This window comes from Podarcis cretensis, assembly GCF_951804945.1.
Source record: "Podarcis cretensis genome assembly, chromosome: 8".
In the NCBI taxonomy this organism is placed as follows: domain Eukaryota; kingdom Metazoa; phylum Chordata; class Lepidosauria; order Squamata; family Lacertidae; genus Podarcis; species Podarcis cretensis.
In genome coordinates, this window is record NC_137177.1 from 47620132 (window position 1) to 47647792 (window position 27661).

The 27661-nt window shown below is 41.2% G+C and overlaps 1 protein-coding gene across 2 annotated transcripts in view; it reads right to left on the reverse strand.

The window, feature by feature from the left end:
- Window positions 1-27661, reverse strand: part of CDH11 (cadherin 11) — a 107212-nt gene that overhangs the window by 52880 nt on the left and 26671 nt on the right. Inside the window, exon 2 of one of the 2 annotated variants that reach the window (XM_079988220.1) lies at window positions 12471-12587. The gene's annotated coding sequence lies outside the window, so the exon portion shown is untranslated. Of the gene's footprint in view, window positions 1-12470; window positions 12592-27661 lie in introns of both variants that reach the window. The other variant, XM_079988219.1, reaches the window with a different exon arrangement.

Below are 27661 nucleotides of genomic sequence, written 5' to 3' on the forward strand. Positions count from 1 at the left end.
GTTGTTTTGCTTTTTTGTCCTTTTGTAATTCAAAACAGTGTTCTGAAACATCTAGCTGGCATATTCAAAGCCACATATTTCCATACCTCGAGACAGAAGGAGGGAAACTGGATTAATTTATCACTTAAAGGTGAACCTACCTACCTTGCACTTTCTGAAACATTATGTGAACCGAAACAGAGCCCCCCATGGAAATCTGCACTTCTCTGATTTTTTCTGTGCCAAGTAATGTGCACCAAAATGATAAACCCTGCATAAAAATGCATATATTAGCAATAATAACAAACAGATGCATTGTATTATTCCAACAGGCTTTTGAACGCTGACTGATTTTAAGGAAAGGGCTGATGCTGTGTTGTTTTTATTGTAATTATCTGTATCTGTAATAATAATAATAATAATAATAATAGCAGAATACTAAGGAGAATGGTTTTGCAAAAGTGTGCATGGTAGGCAAATTTGCATGCAGTGGTACCTTGAGTAACTTCAGGTTACAGACACTTCAAGTTACAGACTCCACTAACCCAGAAATAGTACCTCGGGTTAAGAACTTTGCTTCAGGTGAGAACAGAAATCATGTGGCGGCGGTGTGGTGGCAGCGGGAGGCCCCATTAGCTAAAGTGGTGCTTCAGGTTAAGAACAGTTTCAGGTTAAGAACGGATCTCCAGAACAAATTAAGTTCTTAACCCAAGGTACCACTGTATTGGGATAAATGCTGGTGAATTTTCCTGAGGTCTAAAAAAATGGAAACTCATGTAGAAATGTGGAGAAGTGAAATTTAAATTGGAAAAAGGGTGGGGGGATGGGAAGAAACTGAAATTGACACATTCATCCATGATAGATGTGGCTCACTGTTCAGAATATTGCATTTTCTGTTGCAGCACTTCTTGACTGGCTTCTGCTTCTGCCTGGTTGTAACAAACTTCACTAGATTTTACAAGCCCTGGATATCCCATATAGATGTGCTGACAGAGTATACCCTCAATTCTGCGACATAACCCTTTCCCCCATCTCAGTACTGGGCTTGTATCCTGGACCAAGATCCTTGAGTCTAGATAATGTACTTATTTCCCACCCAACCACCATTGCTTGAGTTCTGACCCAAGCCCATCAGAGACATCAACATGCTGATTCTTACAACTGCCAGGGACTTGGGACCCAAGTGCAACATTTCTCTGCAGCAAGTCCATTTTATTGATGAAATATAACCATATATCCTTTGAGGGGGCAGCGGAGACAATGGCTTAGTACAGGGTCACAAACAATCAGGGAGGAGTGTGATACTCGGTAGGCAAACGTCTTGAACTGGCTTCTGTTGGATCGTTTTGTTTATGCTGCTAGAAAGCAGCAGAAGCAGCAGTTGTGGTTGGCTGTGCTGCACTACAGCATAACAGAATCTTTGTTCGGCTCTGCTTGGTGCCATTTAAACATTGTGATTCATTGAATGGGAGGCTGCTTCCTGTCAGGGTGTCTTTTCTCCTGTGTTTACAGGCTAGTGGGGACAGGCAGTGGGGATGGAGAGAGAAACCAGCCCCATTGAAAAATAAAAGGGGGGGGGGAATAGAGGAGAGGAAGATTATTAAAGATTAATACAACCTCTGGAAGTTGAAAAAGGTCATTGAACCAAACCATGTCTCTTCCCTGTGCAAAACAACCCTTGTGTATAATAGTGGCAGCAGGCAAAAATAAGGCAAAAATTAGATTTTAATTGATGAAAACCTTTTATGCATCCACTGTTGCAGTTGGAGAATATACTCTTGTGATGTGCAATTAAACAAAGCAACTGAAGATGCTTTCAGAGTGCTGGAATGGTGTTCCAGTTAGCTTCAGCTCTGCCTTATTGCAGGGGTACCATTTTAGATGGCAGTGGTTGAGATTGGTGGTGGAGTGGGAAAGCATAGCAATATTTCAGTATGAACATAGGGACATGGGAGAAGTTTGATTCAGTTTGCATTTAAAGGTGAATCTTTCTGCTTCTCATGTGTATTTGTTTATTCATTTGGAGTATTTACTTTGATTTCCCCTGGGGATGCCCAAGCATCTACACACGTAACCTGGTTAGCAGTCTGAGCAGGAACACAGGTCACCCCATAATGGTGAAATGTTTTGCCTTAAATTATTTCTCAGTTTACAAACTTACTTCATTTTATATGCAAATCTGTGTCCTTTTGTCTTCATTTTTGGATAGGCAATTTCCTCTTCCATAAGTAGGCATCCTACTAGGCAAGCTACCCACTGGGCAGTCCCATAGAGGCAAGTGGCAAAAATGGGAATTTATTGAGCACTTGAGCAGCCACCAAGCACAGCTGGCTGGCAGCTTGGTGGATCCCAGATTATGCAGGCTTGCTTTTGTCACTGTTAACAAAGATTTTCTCCTTATGCTCATAGCAAGCATTTGAAACCTGGTCTCTGCCAAATTTGTTGGAAAAGGCTCTTCATTAGCAGACAGAGAGAGGGAAAGAGAGAGATCATTTTTATTCAGGTATGTGAAAGGCAGAATGCTGCTACAGGGTAGTCATAATCTGTTATTGTTTCCCTCCAACTTTGTGCTATTTTTTCATTTTCTTTTTAATTAACTGTCCAGTCTAGTTTAGCAATGGGAACTATGATGGAGCTGCAATATAAATGGCTTATTCAGTGTATTTGTTTTCATTGCTATTATTGTTGTTGTTGTTGCTGCTATTATTATTATTAATTTTAAAAAAACCCTTCCCCACCCACCCAGCACCAGAGTATAATTGAACAGCATGGAGAGTGATTGCAAAGGCAAGTTGTCAGGGGTGAAGCAGATCCTATATCAGAAATGCATTCTTGACACCACCACGCCCAATTATAAATTCTCCTTTAGATTTGCATTGTACAAAGGCAAACCATGTGGGGGAAAGGATTCAGGGCCATGTATTTTTGACTCCACCGACCAGGTCATTGGTGAAATTAGCTTTGTGGGCCAAATTTGACAGGAGGGCAAGGTCACCCACTAGTAAATCCCATGGCACCACATTGAAGTCAGGTGTAAGGTGCTTTGCAGCTTCAAAAGGCTGCTTTTCTCCATATAATGTTGCCAGAGAACTGTATTTTCTAAGAACATGTGAGAACTGCCTTTTCTAACAACATTTCTGCCATCATCCCCCACCCTAGTAACTTCTTCCCAGCACTTGGGTCAGAAGGCAGTCAAACATTTCTATTCAATCAAGCTTCTGTGCCCTAGTTATTTGGACTGCTGTGAGTTTTACAGTTTTCTATAGTTAGTTCATATTTTATGCTGTTTTACTGTGCCACACTGATCTCCTGAGGGCCAAAGAGCAAGATATAAATAATTTTAAATAAATGAATAAATAAAACATTCTTTCTAAGTAACATGGTATCTACACTATTTCCTTGCATACCCAAAGCTAATGAACTCAGAAAATTGACATGTGCTGCCTTCTTTTGATCTCAATTTATGATACTTACGTATATTATTATATTTTCCCTCTGTGATGCAAGCTGCTAAAACACTTATTTATATGCAAAGAGGCACATACTTTAGAAATTGCTACCACATTCTGGGATTGCTAATACTTCTGATTAGCAATTCATCTATGCAACCCTGAAAAATTGTCTAAATAATTAGTAAATTAATAGAGGCATAATAAGGCTCATCTAGGGAAATCAGCAAAGCTGTTCTCTGGGCTTGTGCACACTTTACCCTAAATTAAGGTTGCTCTCTGTCCTCACATTGCAGCAGAGGTATGCTGCATCTATGCCCACTCCCACCCTGGTAGAGTTTCAATTGCCTATAAATTTTAGGAAAGCACATAAAATCCCAGGCCTGGGGACAGAATGCAGCCCTCTGTGCCTTACACCTGCCAAGACTAGACCCTTCAATGAGCCTGCTTTTGCCTGGTTGAGTATTTTCCCTGGTCTGGAACATCTCACTGAACTATGATCATGCCTCTTGCTTGCCTGGATATGGAGAGAGATGTGTGCATATTGAACTCTCTCTGTATTATTGGGAGAAAGATAAGAGCCCTACCTGCTCACATTTTCCTCTCGCTCCTCTCACCACTGGATTTGTGACCTTGAGATGAGTGCTCATAAGAGACGGGCCTCAGGATTAAAATAAAATAAAATAAAATAAAATAAAATAAAATAAAATAAAATAAAATAAAATAAAATAAAATAAAATAAAATAAAATAAAAATCCCCTCCTCTAATCCAAAAGAACATACTGCAGTGACATTTTTCTACAACGTATCAAGGATCCCAAACACACGTTTATTTAGAACATAAGAAGATCCCTCCTGGATCAGACCAGTGGCCTGTCTATTCCAGCATCCTGGCCTCACCGGTTTCCAGTGGGAAGCTCACAAACACACCAAACCTGCTGTACCTGGAAGTGAAAGTGCAGCTGACTGCAGAATGGATGTGGGCAGCCTCAAGAAGCACTATCTAATTGGTGCCTGCCCATAAAATGCAAGCCTAGAATGAAAGACTAGGGTGATGTCAGCTGTTTCCAGGGACCTTCTTTGTGAGTTTTTTTAAAATGTAAAAGTTTTGTGTTTGCTTGGGCTGAGAGCCGGGGGTTGGGGTTGGGGGTGGGGTGGAGAGCTGGGTGACAGCCAGGAAGTTGAGACAGTGCATGTGTCAGCAGGAGAATGAACTGAGATTAGTGTCCATTAGTAACTTTGTATTAAATGTAACATTTAATTTAATGTAACATGCTACATTAAATGTTACATTGCATTAATGTAACCCTTTTATATGTATTTTTGGAAAAAATGTTGCTGCTTTAGTTTCCATACATCACTTAGATATATATGTTTCAGAAGATTATATATTTTACACCAGGGGTCAGCAAACTTTTTCAGCAGGGGGCTGGTCCACTGTCCCTCAGACCTTGTGTGGGGCTGGACTATACTTTGAAAGAAAAAAAGGAACGAATTCCTATGCCCCACAAATATCCCAGAGATGCATTTTAAAGAAAAGCACACATTCTACTCATGTAAAAACACACTGATTCCCGGACCATCCGTGGGCCGGATTTAGAAGGCAATTGGACCAGATCTGGGCCCCGGGCCTTAGTTTGCCTACCCATGTTTTACACACACACACACACACACACACACACACACACACACAGGTTTTAGAACAGCTTGGTTTATGAACAACTTGGAAATAGAATATTGCAAACCTGGAAGTAGGTGTTCCAGTTTGTGAACTTTGCCTTGGAAGCTGAACATGTTCTGCTTCCTGTTGAGTGTGTTCTGTTTGTAAATTGGGTCCCTGCTGCTAATCAGAGGCTTCCTGTTGAGTCCCGAGCACCCACGCAACACAGAGGTGATATTTGGAGCTTTGGCTTTTGCAAAAAATAAAAATAAAAAAATGCATTTTTGTTTGTGTGGCTTTTTCAATGGTTTTTTTTTACTGTGACTTGTTCTTTGTTTTACGGGACTGACATGTGACTGTGGCTTGTGACTTTGTTTTTGTGACCTGTTTTTGTGACCAGTTCTGTAATTTTTGTGACTTGTTTTTGTGACTGTATGGAACCCTGTTCAGCTACTGATTGACTGATTGATTGATTGATTGATTGATTGATTGTGTGACTGCAGAAATGGATAAAAGCCCCCCAGCCAAACAATGACTATCATCAGTGTACGTAAGAAAAAAACCTTGTAATTTTTATCATCTACAATACTCTTATTTGTTTTATAGTACAGTACATTGATTATTGCTTTCATTTTATGGATCAATGGTCTTGTTAGATAGTAAAATTGCTAGTTAGATGTTAAATTGCTGCTTTATGGGTTATTTTTAAAAGTCTGGAGCAGATTAATCCATTTTGCATTACTTTCTATGGGAAAGCATGCCTTGGTTTTAGAACACTTTGGTTTTGGAACAGACTTCCAGAACGGATTAAGTTTGGGAACCAAGGTACCACTGTACACATATACACACACCTACATTTTTATATTTTAAATAGTATATGAATAAATAAAGCAGGACCTGAGTGCAACAGCACTCTCTCCTATGGCTTCCACCAACTGATACATGTGATGACTTGATTACATTAGCATCTTCTGAATGAACCATCACAAATTAAACACTGCAAATAGAGCATGCTCAAGTGGGAACCGTAACAAAAGTGTGGAGTGCTGCTGCTCAAGATGTCAGCCGCTATATTCCAGCCCCCCCCCCACTGTCCCCCCTGCAACTGTCACACATCATTCAATGACCATTGAGAATATACATCTCCATAGGTCTGTTTTTTGGAGGGAGAGGTTTCTTCCCACCCACTTAGGGTTGTTGTTGTTGTTGCTGCTGCTGTTTTACATCCCTAAATATTTTGGACCTTCAAACCACAGGGTTTCCCAAAGTCGTAGAATTGTAGAGTTGGAAGGGACCCTGAAGATCATCTGCTCCAACCCCCTGCAATGCAGGAATATGCAGCTGTTCCATATACCTCCTTCTTGTACTATTTTGCCACATAAAGCAATATCACTCCTAACTAAGCATTGGAAACACAATGAGTTATATTGGGCATAGGCAAGCTCGGCCCTTCAGATGTTTGGGGGCTACAACTCCCATTATCACTAGCTAACAGGACCAGTGGTCAGGGATGATGGGAGTTGTAGTCCCAAAACATCTGGAGGGCAGAGTTGGCCTATGCCTGAGTTATATTGTCTCTAACACTACATTTTTATGCAGTCTACTCAGACATTCAGCATTACATATTAGAAAATAATAAGTAGCACTGTGATGAAAAATCGAGACATACATCTCTATACGAAATGACCCAAAGTACAACAGCAGCCAAAAGTTAAATGATATCCTCTAACCTACCACTTAGTAGATTCCAATTTCCTTCTACCAAATTGTCTCTATGGACTGATTCATTAAATGAGACCTGCACTTACTTAAAGTATGAATCAAAAAGTAATTACTGCGATTTATAAAACAATCTTCATTTATACAAGCAGGTCATCCCATTGCTGACCATGGAAGCCACATACACAAACATCTGAACTGTAGCCTACAGCCAGAATTCTAAGACCCACACTAGAGATTTGTATGCTCAGTCAAGGATTCTTCCATAGTATTTCCAGCAACAGCACCTACTAGGCTAAATTGCCCTCAAGACCCACCTAGAGTGTCGGATTTGGGGAAAGAAGAGTCCAAGAAAGTTGAAACAATCAAATAAGGCCAAGCTCAGCCTCACTATAGTCACCAGTTGATGGAGCATTTCTATCTGCTATTTTTCATTTTTGCCTCAGCAATCATCACCATTTTTGTATATTTCACCTTTGACTGCTTTTTGATGATTTAGATACAGAAACAGGAAATTTACATTCTTGAGTGAGCACAGCAGGAATGAAATCATTTCAGGGGAGAACAAAATATGAAGTGAAATAGAGAATGTAAATGCCATATGGACACCCAGGTTTACATGACAATCAACAGAAGTGGTGCTTGTTTGTTCTTCTTTGCAGGAAGACAATTGAAATTCTTAATAGAGTGGACACCTAAAATCAACCAGCAGGGAGTCTTCTCTCAGAAATTATTATAGGTCATGGGTTTGAGCCTCATGTTTGGCAAAATATATACTGCCCTCCATCCATAGATCTTGGGGCAGTTCACACCGGGGACACCTGGATGCCTTTGAGTAGCTGAAAAGGAAGACCTGGATGCAGCAGCACTCCTCCCCACTTGTGAATCCTAGCAACTGGTCTTCAAAGACAAACTGCTTCCAACAGTGGAGATAGAACATTGGGACTAGACGACTGCCTTATCGTCCATGAATTCGTCTAATCTTATTTTAAAGCTATCCAAGGTGTTTGACATCATCATGGCGTCTTGTGGGAGCAAATTCCATAGTTTAATGATGTGTTGGGTGAATAAGTATTCCGAATTTCACAACATTCAATTTCATTGGGTGGCCCCTGGTTCTAGTGAGAAAGGGATAAAAAAGCAGCTATCTATTTAGATTATCTGCTTCATGTATGATCTTGCACATCTCTAGCATGTTTCCCCTTACTTGCTCCCTCCCCTAAACTATAATGCTCCAATGTCATAACCATTGCCTCTTTGACCATTTACCAGTTCTGTAATATCCTTTTTGAGATGCTGCACCCTGGGCTATACACAGTATTCCACATGTTGCTGCACTATAGATTTTTAGAACTGGATTATGATATTGGCAGCTTTATTTCAATCCCTTTCCTAATAATCCCTAACATGGATTTTGTCTTTTTCGCAGCTGCCACACACTGGGTCAACATCTTCATTGGGTTACTCACCAAACTCCCAAAGTCTTAGTCTTGCTCTGTCAGCTCAAATCCAATTAGCATATATTTGAAATTAGGATTTTTGAAAAAGTAACTGTTCTTAAGGAACTCAAAAACTGTAGCTGTTCCTGATAAAAAGTTATTGCCTTGCGGTGGCTCTTGGATGTTGTCTCCATAATTTCACCACAATTTTGTGATGGATGTTCATGTACCTATAGAAACCTGATAATCTCCTGCTGTTCCTCACGTATTGACATTTCAAGGTTGTGATCATGCTTCATGAGCTCCCCTGCTGACTAAAATAGATTCTCAACAAGGCCACTGAGGCAAAAGAAAAAAGAAAAATGAATTTGTAGATACAGCTTTGAGTGATGGAGGCACAAAACTTACAATTATCCTTCTATTTTTCCATTGTAACTTCAGGAAATGGACCTTTGTTTACCAAATTAGTAAGCACTCCTCTTACGCCACACTTCCAAAATTAGGATTTCTAGAAGCTCATTCCCCAGCCTCTTTTCCTCAGTTGAGACAGGTGGAAGAAAAGTATGGGGTGGAGGTAGTTAAAACCAAAATGAAACAAAAAACTAAAACCCACAGGCCTAAGCACACATATGTGGAGACTGACACACTATCGCTTCTGCAAGCATACACATATATGCACATTAGAAAAAGGCAAACATTCTCCAGCTTTCACAGCTATGAGTTTGTCAGTAAATGTGTTCAACGACCCCAAGATACCGTAGTTTAAAAAAGGGATAGGGATTCTCTTTCAGGGAAAGGGCCACATTTCTTCCTCAATAGCCTTCTGGGGGCCAAATGCCAGTGGCAGATGTGGCTAGAGGCAAAAGTTGGCAGAGCACCACTGTGAATTTGTACAGCAGCCCTTTGCGCGTTAGGCCAATTTCTACACACACACAAAGCTCATCTCTCTACCCACCATGCAGGCAAGGAAGACGCACCGGCAGAGTTCGCAGACTTGTTCCAGCCAGGCAAAAATACTCAAGTGGAGTACAAAGAAGCCTGGTGAGGGATGTAACCTAGGTAGAGTCCCAGGCACCACACAGAGAGACTTGAAGTGCTGTATTTTCCCCTTAGATGACACATAGATGTCGTTGCCAAATTAAATTGATCACTGTCTGTTTAAGCATCAAATCAATGTTACTAACTCTCAAGACTAATTGCTGCAGTCTACCTTAACTGGCAAATGAATGTCACATACGCTGTCCTGTATTGAGGGTTTTTCTTTTTCTTTTTTTAAAGCAATGTCACAGCGCACAGGGCATTTAGCTGCCAGAAATAAGATTATCAACACTCAAGGACATTTTGAGCAGAAATGAAGCAGCTGTCAAGCAGAACATTGCTACCCTGCCTGTAAAACAATATGAATGAGTCAGCTAAGCACTAAGCTGTAATGTTATAGGCCTAAGCACTGTATTATGAGCATTGTAATTCAGTTGGGAACTTAACATCAGATGCAGCTAAGAAGGCTGTTACTGGCATGATGTCTATTACAGCCAATGCAGAAAAATGTTTGGGGCAAGTTAAAATGTGAAAATTCTTATGTTTCAACAGCATGCATATTCAATGACAGAAAAAAAGAAAACATGAATCTACAGAGTCTCAGATGGTAAAATAAAAATAAATAACCAACACAACTGAACAGAGAATAGCTGCAAAACAGTGAGAACAGTAGGGATGTGAAATTCCTTATTATCCTAATTGCTTCACACTTGAGCGCTGCTTTCCAGATTTTAGGCTGGAACAGTGAGGGAAAAAAACACATTGACTGATCACATGTAGCGATTCACAAATCTATCAACTGCAGTTTTGCTTAGTTTTCAAATCTTACGTTCAGTTCCCCACATTTTCTCATCAGTTTATGCTAGTCCTCATGAAAATACATCAGCATTTTAGTGCAAATTTTTCCTAATATACACATTTTTGTATGCAATTTCCCCTAATTTACAAAAAAAATTGTGAAGCAATTTCCGTGATATAATGCATTTTAAATGAAATTTTCACTAATATATGTATTTCCATGCACCATATACCAGAGTGTATCTATTTCTGTACCCATTACTTGGCTGGAAGACTGCATTGCAAAATTTGAAGAAGTCCATATTTCAAAGGATGCCTGTGTTTGGGTTCACATATTAACTTTACCTTTCCCCCCTTTTTTGTGTTACCTTCACATATTATTTTGGGAAATGCAAAATAGATTAGTTTGCCTTTAAATGTGAACTGAATCTCCTCCTCTATCCACAGTCACATGTGAACAGCAGGGCTATTACAATTTTGAAATGAGCGGCACTCCATGAAGTAGTTAATGATGAGCCGATGAAATAATGAGATGAAAATAAGCCTTACAGTCAGGAAACTGGGAAATATTTGGGTCACACACAAGAACCATCACTATGGATTAAAACCACAACTGGTTATCAACAAACTCAAAATGTAGTAACTGCACATCAAGTACAAAACATATGCAAAGACTGACAAGCTATCTCAAGTCTATGGTCCATTCTAGCTCAGAGGCGGAGAACCTTTTTCACTCCAAGGTTTGCACTTCCTTCTGGGCAGCCCTTTGGAGGCCACATGCCAGTGATGGGACCAGAGGCAAAAGTAGGCAGATCAATGAAAAAAACTGTACCTTCACACAGGAGGCTAGTTTCTATATATACTCACACACCACTCTCTATCCTCCATCCAGGCAAGCAAGAGACATTAATCGGTGTTTAAGGATATATTCCATCAAGGCAAAAACAGTCAAGAGTGGTACAAAGCGGTGCCAGTGAGGAACGTGGCTGGGGAAGGACCCGAGGGTGGCCCTAGCTCCTAAGTGTGAGGTGCCTCACTCCTGGTCTACCTCAACACTATTTCTAACAACAATAGCAACCAAAAGGAGATTCATGGTTCAGCACCGATGGAGGTACACCCCCCTTTTTTTTAGGGAGTGCTGGCATAGCTTGCACACTTTTTTGTGCTTTGAGGGAGGTGACTGTAGTTCTGACTATTCCTCTACAACCACTTTCCTACAACCATTCTTCTTGTACAACCACTCACAACTTCGTAGCGCCCTGACAGTTCCCTAACCACTTCCTTGCGGCACCATAGGCACCATGCTTTAATGCAGAAATACTGTAGGTCACAGTGAAGGCAGGACCAGCAGTGCACAATTCTAAAGGCATATTGGCCCTAACTGGGAAAGCTTCATTGGTATTGGCCTGCATGCTTCCCAATTAGTAGTAAGCTATTGCAGTCACATTCCAACAGGATATACCACAGAGCAGGGAAGGCTGATGAATACACACTGAGTGGGATGCTGCTGCGCTGAAATTGGTGTCCGCCATTTTGATTCACAGCTGTCCCTATCTTTAGATGAGGGTGCCAGTCATGCCCTGTTCAGGCACACTTCCTCTAATGTGATTCCAACAACAGTAAACCAAAGTTATTTGTCTGGTCACAGAGCCAGTAAAAAACATGTACAGTGGTGCCTCGCAAGACGAAATTAATCCGTTCCGCGAGTCTCTTCGTCTAGCGGTTTTTTCATCTTGTGAAGCAAGCCCATTGACGGCTTAGCGGATTAGCGCTATTAGCGGCTTTTAGCGGCTTAGCAGATAAGCAGATAAGCGGCTTAGTGGCTTAGAAAAAGGGGGGGGGAGGAAAAAAAACCCCGCAGGAACTCGCAAGACATTTTCGTCTTGCAAAGCAAGCCCATAGGAAATTCGTTTTGTGAAGCACCTCCAAAACGGAAAACCCTTTCGTCTAGCGGGTTTTCCGTCTTGCGAGGCATTCGTCTTGCGGGGCACCACTGTATACATCAATACCATACATTTTCTAGTATACACTAAACTGAAATATGTTGGACTCGTATAAAATAAGGGCAGAAACCAACCAAGTTACAATTTATTCAGCAAAATCCTTTGCAGGAAGGGAAAAAAAGAAAAGAAATCTAGCAACTATTTCCATTACTATTTTCTTTGTGTCAGTAGGCCAAAGTTATCCAAATGCATACAAATTAACATGTATTAATCTTCTTTGATTACCATCATGTGAGAGAAGCACACAGGTGTTCTTAATAGGGAAGTCATCCGAATCATGAAGGGTTTCCATATAAAAAATAAATGGAAACTACATCTCTCTCTCTGGAAAAAATAGTATTCCATCCTTGCTTGAAGCGCAAGCTGTTGTGATCAGGCATCTTACCTTCACCCACTGGAAACCCACTGCCAATTGAAGTAGCATATTCCACCCATTTCAGCAAGTCAGCAGTCCCAGTGAAGAGTCAAGTTCTGTGATGCCAACGTATCCAGTATCCCAATTCTTTCTGGAAAAGAGAAGAGGGGTGGAGTTCAGATGAAATTCAGAATGGCAATACAGGCTGAATAAAAGAATAAATAAAGTCTTTAAAGCATTCCCCCTTTCCTGGGACCCTGGGGAATTTTGAAGGAGGGAAGAGCCTCTCGACATCAATATTTAAAAGTAACCAGTACAGACATATTATTGGGCGGTGGGACGGGAATGTTCCCATAAATAAAGTGCTGGAGGCCATGTCAATATCCCACATGTTGTGCTCTTTCCCTTTGAGACAAAACAGAGTATCATGAAAGAAAATGGGCTCTGGAATCATTACCATGTGTAAGAGACACTGTTGCAAAAGTAACAGCTAGAGTCTTGTCGCAGCAGCCAATTAGAAAATTCTGCTGGCTCAGGCCTTTTAAAGCACTGTGAGGCAAATTAGAAAGGGAAGAGAAAGAGAAACAGGCTTGATCTTCAGTGTGTGGACTGGAAACCTATACAGATGCTTGAGAGTGAATGTAGTGTTGTAGTTAGAATTCAGAAGTTAGTTCCATGGAGATGTGGGCTCAAACCCCAATTTAGGATGAGATTTAAGCCCTAGCCAGGTTCTTTGCTAATCGGCATTATGGAGAGGGAATGCAGAAGGGCAACTTCAGGACATGTTTTCTTTCTTTCTGAGTGATGGTATCATGGTCCAAACTGCCCGGCTAATTGACCCATCCTCCTTGCTCCAACAAGTGCATAAGATGAGAATGAAACTTCCAGTTTGGTTCATGGCAGTTTAGCATAGTAGAAGTCAGAGAAGAAGAAAACCAAGCAGAGGTTGGATACCTTCCTCCAGTGGTTTTCTTTCTTCCTTTCTTCCTGGGGGTACTTGAAAGAATAAGATATGGCAGAGGTAGCCACTGTGGAACCCTTCAAATATTGTTGGACTCCAGCTCCCATCACCCTTAGTCAGAATGGGCAATGGATTATGAGAACTGTGGTTGGATATTATCTGTAGAGCTATCCCTGGGACAGGGAGTTCCATAGCCTGGGAACTACAGCTGAGGAGGTCATGTCCCATATACCCACCAATCACACTTCTGATAGTGGTAGAATGCAGAGGAGGAAAGCATGGAGGAAAGTTTATTCAGCCCTGAATAACAACAGCAGCAACTATTATTATTATTATTATTATTATTATTATTATTATTATTAGGATCCTATTATAGAATTGTAAAGACAGAAGGGACATGATCTAGTCCAATCCTATGCAATGCAGGAATTCTGACCACAGCCATTCCTGGGTGGACTCAAACCACCAACCTTCTGGTTAACAGCCAGACACGCTGACCCATTGTCCCACAGGCTATATGCAAGATTTCAGATGACTTACTTTCCCACTGGCTCACAAGAAGAGGGATAGATAGATTCTCAGTAAGGGATAGATAGATAGATGATAGATAGATAGATAGATAGATAGATAGATAGATAGATAGATATGCATATATTTGCATTGGCATCGGAGTTTCTGAATTCTGACATCCCTACTATAATGTGTCATGGGTTTATATCCTGCCTTGGACCTTTGTAATTTGTACATTACAGGAAATAATCAATTATGATCCCCCACAAAGGAAAGGTAAACAAAGCTGTATTTTCCTCTCTCAGGGTATTAAAATGGATGCATAATGCATTTTGTCAGTTGTAGGCAGAAATGCCGACCAGCTGATACTTCTTAAGTTATATTTCTTATGAATAACTCATTAAGAAGAATTATACTTATCTTTTATAACATATTATGGATTAGCATATTTGTCATAAGACAGAACCACGGGCATTGATTATGATTTCCAAGCAACAGATGGAAAATCCATAACAGCCATTTTTGGATTTATTTTTTGACAGGCCAGCTTATTTATTCCAATTTCAGGTTGTAGTGTTCAAAGTCAAAATGCAACAATCAAGGGGAGGAAGGGTGGAAAGTATAATCAATATCTCATCACCAATAAACATGTAATTTGAATGGAATCGATATAGTGGTACTTTTAGCCCAACTCATAACAAGATTATTCTTTTTTCCTCTTTTTAAGTAAGGCATTTCTTGAGGAGTTGGTTTATACTGAGTGGCAACCGTAGGGATTTGGAAACTGTTGGTACTTTGGATGCAAAGAAACGGGGTGTCCAAAAAACCAGCCCATTGTCCCTGTAGTAATTACTTCACAGTGCCTGATGCTAAATGGACAGTCCTGGGTCCCAAGAACCAGCTGAATCCTGTATTGTCCTTGCATGATAAAAAGATTAGAGGCTGAAAAGCAGAGGAACTGAATCTCACAGCTTCTTAGACTGCACAGTGAAAAGACCATTGTAACATGCTCATAAATCCTCAGCTCCCTGGGCTCTTGACAACTAAAGCAATGGACAATAGAATTCTTGTGTTCAACAAAACAATCTTTGTCTGCCAAAGTGCTTATCTGCTTAATTTACAAATGTCTTTCATTGTCCCCAAATAATTCCCTATTAGAAAAAAACACCCTATGACGAGGAGAACTAAATAAATATTTGCAGATTTATAGTATGTTTGCCACCATGACTGCATCAATAGTAACAATAAGAACAAGAACTATAACAAAATATGAGACCATTGCAGTTTCATTTTCTCAGGCCCACATTTATCATTACTGTATATGCCAGGTGTATATGCATTAACATGGCACATCACTCTCAGTTTTAGGGTGCTTTCAGATGGGTATTGGTTGTGAGACTGACGGTCCTGATGTGTGCTTTTTTCTTTTTTGCTGCATCTTCAAATGCCATTGGCAACAAAATGCCTACTGACATTTTTTCCTCATTTAATCCAGATGTACCCTTTCCAGGGAAAATCCAGTGAGTAAAAAAAAAAGGGGGGGGACTGGTAAATAGGTAAGTTTAAAACACTTTTAAAGTTTGAAATAAGAGCATTAAAAAAAAGGGAAAGAGAGAGAATTCTTAAATATTTAATAAAAGCCTATCAGAAGTTCAGACTAATGATGCTGAATGATATTTAATTCAAATATCTGGACATTTGTATCCAGTTTCAATGTACAATAAGCAAGCAATAGGCAATAAAATAATTCCCCAGACACTCATGTCTATCACTTTTAAAAAACAAATTTTCACATCATGTGATACCTTAAGCAAGAGAAGCCTTGCAAATTCTTCTATGCCTTGACACACAACTGAATCCACAATTTTACCAATTTCCCCCTTCCTTTTTAAAATCTGCCCCCTGCAATTTATAAAATATTCAGGACCATGTTCTTGCTTTAGTTTTGCAAATCTCAACAAAACCATTGGGCTGCTTCCAAGCTTGGTGGCAGCAAACTAATTACTTTCAGATGGGCTTGGCTGGGTTGAACAGACCCAGGGCTCAATGAATATTCCCCCAGACTGCCGATTACAATGGTCAAGGCTGACCTATGTCAATTCTGGGTCAGACAAAATGCATTGTAATTGAGACCCTGATGCATTTTGACCTGACCATAACAGATCAGCCAAGGAACTCCCTGGGCAAATACAACAGGAGGCATTTTTCTAAATCAGGGCTAAGAAACCTGTTGCAAACAGAAAGGGAAGCTTTGGCCCAGTAGTGGCTAGTTTAATCCTAAAGGGATTAAAGTGGTATGATACTGCTTTAAATGCATGGTGCAGAAGAGGCCTAGGAGAGAAAGGGGAAAATGTATTTGACACTTCTAGTTACTAGACTTGTCTGAATCCACATAAGCTTCATTCAGCAGAATAAAAATCTATGGCACCTCACAGTCCTCAGAGTCTTCAAACATTATTTCAGCCATTGTCAAATATATGTCCCAGCCCATCTTTCAATGTGCATACTTATCTATAGTAAAAAAACAAACATACAAATCTGTATCCACATTGCATTTTAGAATTCTCCTTTAACGTTCTGCACATTTTAATGCTTCAATCCTTTCAGAGAGAAAATAATGTTGGCTTTTGACATACAGCAATATCAGTCAGGGGATGGTGTTTTTTGTGCAAACAATTTGGTCTTTGCCACAGCAGAACTGTTTCTATAAAGAAGGAATATATAAACATTGACTCAACCATTTTCCAGTCTGTCTCCAGTACCTCTTTAAGATGGTACTTTAGGAGCTGCACCCGGGTTCACACTGCTCAGCAACCCCCCACCATTCCCCTCAAACAAAACAGTCAGTTTTGACACAGAAAAAATTGCAAAGATGTGTACAATACAGAAACTGACACCTGAAACCTAACACAACAGAGCCTTTCTCGCTGTACTCAAACCTTCCTTTAAGCTTCCACTTCCCCCCTCCACTGTCTGCCTCTGCTCACTCTACTCAAACCACTGCCATTGTTTAAAATCACCACTTTCCGTATTTCATTTTTTCTCCAATCCTGCTTCATTCAAACATCTGCTGTTGTTTAAAACCAACATTTTCCACTCAGTGTTTCCCTATCCATGGTCATTGGCCAGGCAAGTGGAGTTGGAGTCCAACAGCATTTGGAGGGCCACAAGTTTTAGATTAGTCCTGAAGACCTTCCTCCAGCCACCTTTTGAAATGGAATTTGGTTTAAAAAATGGCTGTTGGCTGTGAGTTTATTGCTATGTGCTTCCTTAACTGTTTCCATTTATGATGTGGTATTCTGCATTATTTAGTGGTCTTGGCTGATGTCTTTTCAATTCATTTTCCTAGATCTATTTTATTTGTTTTTCATTTGATGTATTTAATTTTTCACTTTGTAAGCCTGTGTGTGTGTGTGTGTGTGTGTGTGTCTGTGTGTGTAGAAAAGCAATAGAGAAATAATTAATTGACTAATCCCCTCACTCCTATGCATGAACATGTCATTTCCAAACAGTCAGGAATCTCTTGGGACATGGAGTTGTATCCAATTAAGTTGTACTTGGAATAGTAATGGATCAAAGTTAGTCAAGTTATTATTTTCAGTGGGTCAACTCTGTATAGAAGCCTGCATTGGATACAACCCATTGACCCTGGCTTATATCACAGTCAACTGAGTCACAGGTGTAGATCAGGGCAGCCACTTAAGCATCATCAAAAGAGGACAAAAAACAATTTGCATTAAAATTGCATGTGCTCACACACACACATACACACACACACAATTTTTAAATAGAAATATATCTCATCATACTTGGAGAAACCGTGACAAGGTGACCTGTGTGCAGTGATGCTGTCAGGGCTGAACTTTGGGTCATGAGCCCCGTGTTCCTCTCAACAGAATGAACAAGAGCCCACCAAATGCACCAGAGCTATCTTAATACATTCTGAAGTTTGTGAAGCATATGGAGGAGTGAATCTATCTTTGGTCTTTCTCTGTTTCTTGTTTTTCAAATCTTAAATTCAGTTCTTGACATTTCTATACCTGTTTGCAGGTTTATTTGTTTTTTAAAGTCCTCATGAAAGAATGTTGGGCATAAATCCAGACAGAAAGTAGCACCCCCCCCCATTTTTGAAAATCCACAATATTCTTGCAATTTAAGCTGACACAGAGAAATGTGTTTTTTTTTTGTTTGTTTTTTACAGCATTCTTCACTGAGCAATCCACCCAGACCCCTAGAGCCCTTTCCTGGTGAGTCACTGCCAGCTCAGTCCCTGAAACAAATCATATTGGCCTTACGTTGAACCCACTGCCTGATATTTTTAAACTGGACATGCCAGGGATTGAACTTGGGATGCTCTGAATGCAAAGGGGGTGCTGTATCTTCCTTGTCTGGAATTGCCAGGATTGGACCTGGGACCCTCTTTGCATAAAGCATGTCCTCTGCCATTTAGCTACAGACCATTTCCCTTAACGTGCAGTGATCAAATGCTGAGAAATCAAAGGGTGTTGACATGAGTGAACCAGGCTCACCCAAATAGGCAGGCTTTCCTCATGGCAACCATGTGAATCAGCCCCCAGATATACAAGTGCCTTGATGACCCTTAAAGGGAAGGGCTCCTTGGTGGAGTGTCCCAATATTGGCTGAATGTTTCTTGCCTTTCTTTCCCTCCAATATTCCTCTTTAACAGACTGTTTCCTCTCTCCCTCTCTGGTTCTCTCTCCTCCTTCCAGGGTTGTGTCACACTTCCACAGTCATTAAGTGGTTGTTAAAATGAGCTGCAGAGGATGTACTTATCTGCCTTTCTGTTCTATTTAATTATGTGGCCAATGTAAGGCATCCAATTGCCTTCCTTATGCAAAAGTATTAGGTAGGACTCGTTACTTTGATTAACAGCACAATGTTTAATGTGAGGCCTTTGTTAAATGGAGATTGCTTTGCAGTCCTTCTAGATATTTATTCCTATGCTCTCTTCTTGAATGCTGATGCCTTCTGACAGGAGAAGATATTCATGGGAGCAAATTCCTGGCAGGCTGAAGAGGCAAAGGGATGTGGTATGCAAGCAACTGGTCCCAGCAATCAGTTATGGTAGATACCTCATCAAGAGCTAATCTAAAGATTCAGGGTATTTTTGATAGGATTTGAAGCATGCAGTAGAATTTTGAATTGAGGCTGCCTTTAAAGTGTGCCTCTCGGGGATGCTAGAGAAAAGAAGATTTATACTAGTTAATCCTGATAGAAATAAAAAAAGAGGAACAATAAGCATTTCCAAATTGGTTTGGGATAACAATATGCCCAAGCCAAAATTGATTCTAAGATGATCATTTCTGTTGATACATTTGTAATGAATCCATATTAGAGCAGTGTGTCTCGGAAAACAAACAAAAGCTGCAAATAATAGAGAAACTAAAAAGATTATGCATGTTTACCAGGCTGAACTGAGTAAACAAAAAGTTTCAAAGGGATCTTTGCTGTAGCAGAGAAATGAGAAGCCGATTTCCCCAGACCTCATCTGTGCAAAGCTCCAAAGACTTGTTCACAATGAAGCAATACTTTGTGCCCTGCAGATATTGCTGAACGCCAACTCCCATAAGGCCCAGCCAGCAGTGCCAGTTGTCAGGGATGCTGATGCTGAGAGTTGTAGTCCATTAACATCAGGAAGACCACAGGATCCCCCAGTCCTGCCATAAGTTCTTATAAAGATGGTTAAAACATGATTTTGTTTGTCAAGGGCATGCTGGTGGCAGATAACTCACGGACTGAAAATAGCCTGTTATGGCTCTAGGATTTGGGGTTGGGGATTGAGCAAGCTGCCTCCTCACTTAATAGCCCCCACTGTACCCAGTGCCATTGCTGCTAACTGCTCAACCAGTGGCAGAGGCAGAGCTTCATGCTCTGGCACCAGGGGCGGAGAACAGGTGGGGGCATGGCCAGGGGTGTGGCATGCATCCCGGGGCGTGGCACACCGCCTGCAGGGGCATGGTGTGCATCCTGGTGGTGTGGTGCACTGCCCGCAGGGACATGGTGCATTGCCTGGGGGCATGGCACTCAGTGCAGGGGGGCCAGCCACGATGGTACCCCACCAGGATGGTGGTGCTGGGAGCTGTGTTCTCCCCCCCGCCCCCCTCTTCCTCTGCCAGTGTGCTCAACAACACAAATAAAAGGCTGTTGAGGGTGCAACAGCAGCTATTGCTCCTTTGCTGCCATCACAGCTCACTCAGACCAGAAAAATGAGTAAACCAGTAGGTGGCAAATGTGGAAGGGAGTAGCAGCAAGACCAAGTGAAGTCACTGGAATGGCTGCCAAGGTATGGGCCTCAGCAGGTGTCCAAACATGCTGGCTTTTTCCAAAGTAAGTCCACAATGCTTGGGGTTCCCTGGCTGTTCAACAATATTTGCTGGATATGCCAGTCTGATGGGCAGCTTTGTTGATCAAGGAAGCTAATGTGCTTGGTTTTGGATTCATTATTATTGTTGTTTGAAGGTGAAATATGCAAGCAGAAACTGACAGATAAGAATGACTTAAAGTTTAAACATATAGCGGCAACATTAACATCTGTTGCCAAGTCTATCAAGACCTTCCAAAAGGATTGCTAAATTGTCCCAACAGTCAATCAGGCAGAAGCTGGCCAGTGAGCCAGAGGTGCCTCTGAAAAGCACTTAAACAACAAGGCTAGAGAGATCTAGCCAATTGTAACCACTGTAATTTCCATAAAACAATGTCTGTTGCCCACCACGACTGTGAAGCCAACTATGCTTGCAGTACGGAACAGCAGCAGCGATCATTACTTGGTAGTTTATAAATAATAACTTGTTTACTGAAATTTAGCTGGTTTTCTCCCACAATGTGTTGGGTGCTGTTGTTCCGTCAGAATGATTCAGCACTCAAAATAGCAAAACCCCAAATTCCCTCTTCTTGCTATTAATGCTAGTTCACAGAGTAAAATGATGCATAAATACCAGTTACTGCATTGCCTACATTTTTACAAGGCATAGCTAAATGGAAGCGAAGCTGTAGGGTTGGGTTCCCACCCTGTGGCTTCAAGACATGTTCCCCTATTGCCTCACTCAGACCTCATCTGTACTAGCAGCTGAAGGAGGTGGCAGTGGTGAAGCTCAATGGTATATCATCTGCTTTGCATGCAGAAAGTCCCATGCAATGACTCCTCCAGGTAAGGTTAAAAAAGACCCCTGCTTTGAAAACCTAGAAAGCCACTGCAAGTCACCAGATTGTAGTGGCAGTGATGGGAATTATTTTTAAGTGCTCTCCCATGTACTAAACCTCCTGCAAATTTACTGGCTAGCCCATCAGGGGGTCAGGGCCGATCCCTGTTCACTCCCTGCTGAACTAGTTTTTAAGCTACTAAGTGTCTTATTTTAATGTAGAGTAGTTTTAAATGAAACAGTCTATTATACTACCTCAGAATTCACCTGCCTCGTTACTCTTTCATTCTATTGTATTTATAGAGCAGTTCTTCAGTAACACACTCCCTCTGGAATCAGTGTCTCTACCTGCAGAATTCTGGGTCCGAGTCTAGACATACAGCAGAATGAGAAAAGAATGAAAATGAGGAGTGGACTATACCACTTCAGATGATAAGAGGGGAGGGGGATTCCACTTTTGAATAGTTCCAGATATCTTTGGAAGTAGAAAACATGCATACATAGGATCAAAGGTTCTAGAACCTCTCCCTGCTATGCTAGTGTTCTGTCTTACAGGAATCTCTAACATAGGGGAGTATTTCAAATGGTTATCTTCTTATCCCAGTATATTTCTCTGCACAACTGGTTACCACTACATTTCCAGCACAATTTAAGGCCTTGGCGATTACCTATAAAGTCATAAATGGTTTAGGACCAAGATGGCTGAAGAGATGACCTGTCTACATACAAACTGGATGCCCATTTGTAACTGGATGCCCTGCTGCCAGCTGATGGCAATAAGATGTTCATTACAATCAGTACTCCAGTTAGCCTTCTCTGGAGTGATGCCCTGCTTGTTAAGCTGCCTCCCCTAGGAAATGTGATTGGTTCCCTCATTACTGACATAGAGAAGGACTTTTAAGACACATCAGTTCACTTGCAACCTCAGTTTAGTCCCCCAGCACCACCTTGTTTCAGCTCTACCCTATTTTGTGAAGTTTGTCTATTTTTACTGATCACTGTATGTCACAGGGGGTGGTTTTTAAGTTGATGTTGTGAAGTGCCCTGCTGATGCCAGTCCTGCACTATGTGCTAGACTGTTATGCCCTACTTATTCCATTGAATGAAACAGAAGCAGTAGCAGTATGCATGAGGAGGGTGGAGTGGCCACAGCATCCTCCCAGTGCTTCTGGCACTGCCACTAACTGGAAGAGGTGTAGAGTGGGGTGGAGTGGGATGAGGTGAAGTGAGGTGCGGTGGCCCAAAGGCAGGGGGCCTCCAGCTTGGTGGAGTTGACTGTCCCACAAATGTGAACACACATGTGGGGCTACCATCATCATCCTATCCCTTTTGCCTGGCAAATGATGTGCCACCACAGGGAATTCTAGCCCCTTTGTTTGTCACTGCTGCATCTAAACACACCCTTATCTTCCCTATTGACATCAATGGATCATAACATTTATTTGGTTGGCTCATACAGCTATATAGCTGTTGCCAATAATTCGGAAGCAGCAGCTGAGAACTAATAATATGGCCCAGCAGAGTGCTTTGCCTAAATCTAACGTTGATAGATATGGAAAACAAGCCATATTATTAACTGATAACGATGCTGCAGGAGCAGCAAAAATAACACGCACAGAATAAAATAACTTGCTGAAGCTTCAGTAGGGAAACAGCAGTAAAGAACTGAAGTCAGCAGATGATAAGGCTCCACTCTAAAGTGGATAAAGCAGTCCGGTTACTAGCAAATTAAAAATAACCCTTAAATTCTCAAAGAATTCCATGAGGGATGTTAGTCACACACTTCTCATTGATTTTAATTTAAGTTCCAGAGAAGTTCAGTAAAGCTGGTGTCTCCAGTGATCCTTTGTAGAACAAACAATTGGCAGTTTAATAAGTCATGATTTCTAAATCACATGCCTACGCAGGCTGTCTCTAATGAAGACTTAGAAGCAAAGCAAGGTAGAACTGGAAGGGGAGGCAGGGAGAAAAGGATTGAAAAGATGCCAACGTATTGACCATGATCAAAGTTAATAGTTATGACTCAACATTCATTTCATTATCACAGCTACGTTTTATTGAACCTTTTAATTATTATTTTCATCATTATTTAGGAAGCAAAATGATAATAATAGTAATAATGAAATTTCTGGTGCCACTGAAGTCTGAGGTGAAGGAGTGGACTTTCAGAGAGAGGCTTTCTTAGTGGTAGGAACCCAGGTGTGGAACACTCTCCTCATGGTGGGTTCCCTGAAATTCACTTCCTTGTGCTTTCGAAGCTAGGCAATCACTTTTCACTCCCTCCCCCAGCTTTTAAGATACAATTTTGGATGGCTTCCCATAATAGATGGCTACTCCAGGAGGAAGTAATGCTTCTCAATATCAGCTGCTAGAAACCATAGGAGTGTTATTGTTCTTGAATCCTGCTTGCAGGTTTCCCAGATGCATCTGGTTGGCCACTGCAAGAACAGGATACTGGACTAGGTGGGCCCATGGCCTGATCCAACAGGCTTTTCTTACATTTGGATGACTGGTTTATCAAACATTCATCCCAATTTGTTTGCACAAAGCTTGTGAGAAGGTTATAGTAGGTGATACCAGAGCCAGTGACAAGCAGAGCCAACTTATTTTGGCTTTGCCCCCATCCTCCTGCTGAGTTCTACAAAGGCAATGCTGAGACTGAGGAGGAGGGGGGAGATGAGTGCAACCTCTGGACTACTTGTAAGTAAAAATGCAGGCAGGCGGGGGCTGGCTGAGAGCAGGCAGATGTTGGTCGGGCAATGCCACATTCACCCAGCTTCCACTTGGCACTGGGTGCAGGGAAATGAGTGCATTTTGGATCTGGATGATCTATGCCTGTGGAATGCCCAGTTTGCACCACCACAACTAGTGGAACACCACCAATAAGATATTTGTGCTGGTGGAGCTTTCCACCAGTAATCCAAGGGTGGTTATGTGTTTTTATTTGCCAGTAGTCCTCCCTCTTCAAAGGCACTTAAGCTGTTTCCTGAGGCTCTTTCCATTTTTCTAAAACATTCTCATTCTCTTCACCTTGAGGCAGTAGAAAAGGGCAGTGACTAAAAACAGCTTTAGTGAAATCTCTTATCTCACAGATGTAATCTCCGGGCATAGAAATCTAAGTAAAACCCATTGGAACGTTGATTCTGAAAACATACTAGGATGTCATTGTTCCCTTGCCAGGAACGTGGAAAGTAAATCCTGTCACGGCAGTGGAGCTCTCTAGCCAAAGTCTAGTATGGGCTTGCTCCCTCGACACATAATTGTCATGAAGAGAACAAACAAAAGGGCTGCAGACAACATTTGTATTTTGAGTATTAAAGGTATACCACTTGGTTTGGGGGCAAATTTATGTTTTTGTTATTTCATTTCATTGGGTTGTATCCAATTAAGTTCTAACCAAAGTTGACCCATTGGTAAGCCATTGTGACTTAGTGGTTAGAGTGTCAGACTAGGACCTGGGAGACCAAGGTTCAAATCCCCACTCAGCTGTGAAGTTCACTGGGTGACCTTGGGCTAGTCACTGCCTCTCAGCCTAACCTACTTCATCACAAGTTTGTGGTGGGGATAAAATGAGGATGAGAAAAACTATGTATGTCACCTTGAGCTACTTGGAGGAAGGGAAGGAAATAAAGTACATGTGCTGCCAACATGTGAATATTGTTGGTGGAGCGCGTATAAGCATGCCACGCTCTGTTACACCTCACCTCCATTATATCCTCGTCCTTCCCTCTTCTGGGTCCAGAAGGACCTACTACACATTGGCAATCACATGTCATTTGGACGTGCCTAATATTAAAATCAGGGGTGTGGGTGGCACTGTGGTCTAAACCACTGAGCCTAAGGCTTGCCGATCAGAAGGTTGGCAGTTCGAATCCCCACGATGGGGTGAGCTCCCATTGCTCGGTCCCAGTTCCTGCTAATCTAGCAGTTCAAAAGCCAGTCAAAGTGCAAGTAGATAAATAGGTAATGCTCCAGCGGGAAGGCAAATGGTGTTTCCATGCGCTGCTTCTGGTTTCACCAGAAGCGGCTTCATCATGCTGGCCACCTGACCTGGAAAACTATGAGATGAGCGCCACAACCCCAGAGTCATTCGTGACTGGACTTAACTGTCAGGGGTCCTTTACCTTTACCTTTTAATATTAAAATAAAGTAAGTGGACATGTCTAACTTAGGTTTCAGTAGTAATACTCTGAGCAAAAGTTATTTGAACACAATCTCTGAATATAACTTGCCTTCATTTTATCTACCCACCTTACTTGTATATTCATTCAGAATGGGGCAATTTCAAACAAACAATTTGGAAATAAGCTACAGGCAGTATTTTTTTTGACAACAAATCCCCTCATAAAGATGTTGCTTCATTTGAAAAGTTATGAGCATCAATAAATGTAATAGCTGACTTCAAACATTTTGTGGAGATTAAACTGGTAAATAATGTTCACAGGAATGTGGATAGAAGCATCTATTACTACACATTTTCCAAAAGAAATAAAAAGTCATTTCTTTCCAGAGAAGGGGTTCATAATTTCATAACAATAAGCTATTTGTGTTGTTTTGTGCAGAGGTATTATTAGTCCTTATCATTTTGTCTCCATATTAAATACATAACTTAAAGGGTAATCATTAAATTAAATAATCATAATATTCCATTTCGTTTATTACACCATCTTAAATGTGTTTTATTAACTAGTTATCACTTTGACTGAAGTATATGCCCTTGATAATAAAATGTGTTCTTATTTATTTACCATATTTGTGTCTCATTGCTCTCCCAGGGGTTTAAGAAGAGCCAAAGGTTGTTTCCTATTCGTAGAATCACAGAGTTGGAAGGTACCTCAAGAATCACCCATTGCAACTCCTTACTGATGGAGGAAATTTAATGCTCCTTTATTCTTGGTGGGTGCTCATCCAACCCCAAATTCTCTAATAAAGGAGAGTCCACCCTCCCCACCCCACCCCCACACAAGCTGTCTGTTCCACAGTCCAAGAACTCATGCCATCAGGAAATTCTTCCTGCTGCTTAGTGGAATCCCCTTTCTTGCAATTTGAACCCTTTGACTCAGGTCTTACCATCTGGAGCAACAGAAACAAAACACATTTGCTCATTTATGTGACAGATATTTGTAGGTCTCTATAATATGACCGCTTAAAGCACTATGCAGCCCACGACCCACGTACCTATGGGACCGCCTCTCCTGGTATGCCCCGCAGAGGACCTTAAGGTCCACAAATGACAACACTTTGGAGGTCCCAAGTCGCAAGGTGGTTAGATTGGTCTCAACTAGGGCCAGGGCCTTTTCAGTACTGGCCTCAACTTGGTGGAATGCTCTGTCACAAGAGACTAGGGCCCTGCGGGACTTGACATCATTTCCGCAGGGCCTGCAAGACAGAGCTGTTCCACCTGCCCTTTGGTTTGGACTCAGTTTGACCCTTATGTTTCCCTCCCCTTATGGTTTTGATCTATGGGCTACTATTAAAATGAGGCTGCAATTTAAATTGTATTTAAACCGGTATTTTAAATTGGTCCCCCCCCCCCATTATGTTTTTATTGTAATTTTACTGGCGTTAGCTGCTCTGAGCCCTGCTCTGGCTGGGGAAGGCGGGGTATAAATAAAAAATTATTTATTTATTTATTTATTATTACCATATGCTATCATATCTTTTCCAAAAATACCCAGATCCATCAACATTCCCTCATAGGATATGGTTTCCAGGCCACACACCATCTTTGGCCTCTTCTGCACTACACATTGAAAGCAGCATTGTTCCCCTTTAAATAGCCATGACTCCCATCAAAGAATCCTGAGAACTGTAGTTTGTTAGGGGCGCATAGCATGGTTAATAGACTCCCTCATAGAGTAGGGAGTCCCAAAGTTCCTGGGAAGAGGGATTGACTGTTTAACCACTCTTGGAACCTTAGAGCAATAGGGGGTTTTTCACAACTCTCAACACCTTTAATGAGCTAAAGCTCCCAGGATTCTTTGGGGGAAAGCCATGGATGTTTCAAGTGGCATTATACTGCTTTAAATGTATAGTGCAAATGGGGCTTTTGTTGTCCTCCTCTGGATAACAAGCCTTTGAGGAGGATTTGGCTGAGAGACAGGAATTGGACCAAGGTCACCCACAGTACATTTGATGGCTGAACAGAAATTAGAACCCAGTCTTCCTAGCCTCAAACCAATATTTATTATATAATGGCTCTTACACTAACACAACATATATGGGTGAATAATTCACCTGATTCAGTTAAAGTTGAACATCTTTGCATCTCCCTAATTTTTTCAGTGATGGTGATTTACAATCCCCGCTCACCTATTGCAAACAATGGGACACAGAAAAAACCTTGATTAACTTTGATGAGATCACACACGTATTAAAGAATGACACAGATACTTGGAAGGAAAACAGCAAAGTTTGATTCATATTTACAAACAAAACCCCCAAATCACTTACTTTTAACTCAGCTAACAGACATCTTTCTCTTGTTGTTCATTATCTCTTACCGCTCTGAAATGGAATGCTTTGATTTCCAACAAGATAATGAATCAATACAAACTACAGGTGTTCTCTTTTCTTGCTTTGATAACTCT